Source organism: Trachymyrmex cornetzi, unplaced genomic scaffold (genome assembly GCF_001594075.2).
Source record: "Trachymyrmex cornetzi isolate Tcor2-1 unplaced genomic scaffold, Tcor1.1 scaffold945, whole genome shotgun sequence".
Classification (NCBI taxonomy): domain Eukaryota; kingdom Metazoa; phylum Arthropoda; class Insecta; order Hymenoptera; family Formicidae; genus Trachymyrmex; species Trachymyrmex cornetzi.
This window is the reverse complement of record NW_017300295.1, coordinates 41579-42853: the sequence shown is the minus strand read 5'-3', so window position 1 is coordinate 42853 and position 1275 is coordinate 41579.

Sequence of the window (1275 nt, the reverse complement as noted above, 5' to 3'; positions counted from 1 at the left end):
CTCTCTCTCTCTCTCTCTCTCTCTCTCTCTCTCTCTCTCTCTCTCTCTCTCTCTCTCTCTCATTCTCTCCTTCATTCCTCCCTCCCTCTCTCATCCCCTCCTCCTCTCCCTCCCCCCTTTCTCCTTTCCATTCCACCTCCTCAATCATTCTTACCCTCTCCTACGCCCCCTTCCTCCCTCATCATCTTCCTTTCTTTCTCAACTTCCCTCATCCATCCCTCCCCCACCCCTTCTTTCCCCAGTATCCTCCCAACCACTTCTTGCCAGCTCCCTCCTTTCCCTATTTTCCAAGCCTTACATCCCTCTCATATATGCTCCCATGTTTCCCACCCACTCCCACATAGCCTGCACTTACTTTCCTCCTCTTCCTCCCAATATCTCCCTTCCTTCACCTCATTCCTTAACCTGAACCTAGCTACCCTTCTCCATCTCCCTTCCCCCCATCCCTTACTTAAATATTTCGGCAGCACCTCCCCCTTTACCCATCCATACCACCTACTATATCTCGAATTCCTAATCTTTCCCCATCTTTCCACCCTCTGCATTTCCCTATCCCTTTCTTGTATCTCCTCAAAATTAACCTCTCCCTCTCCATCCCCCTTATCCCTCTATCTACCTCCACCCCTCTTTCCACAAAATATTGCTCTTTCCCTCTCCCATCCCTCTAACTTTTCCCCCTTCCCTAAATTACCCATCGCTTCCTCCCAACATCACGCCAACCTACTCCCACCTCCCCCCTCCTTAATCTCTCCTCGAATGCCCATGCCCTTTTTCCCGCCTTTGCCCTCAACTTTTCCCTTTGCAACTCCTCCCTCACCAAATATCCTCGCGTCCTTCTCTCTGCCCCTAACACCCACTTTAAATACCTTTCCTGTAAACTCGCCACTGCTTCTCTCTCTTTCCATCCCCAAATTTCCACCCCATAGCTCACCATCGCCCAAATCAGCTTATCAAATAACCATATCCTTCTTTTCCAGTCCTTTCCAAACCTCCTCTTCCCTATCCCCCACACCTGTCCCATCACCACCATCGCCCTCGCCACTCTCTCCTTTACATGCTCCTCCTGCCCCCCATTCCTCTGCATGGTATACCCTAAATATCTAAACTTTTTCTCTTCTCCAATCCATCTCCAATCCACCTTATTACTCCTTCCGCCTCTCTTTCTAAACCTCATTATTTTTGTCTTATCTATGTTCAACTCCAGCCCCTTCCTATCCACATATCCCTCCAGCCTCTCTAACAAACTTCTCATACTCCCTTCATCCTCCGCCAACA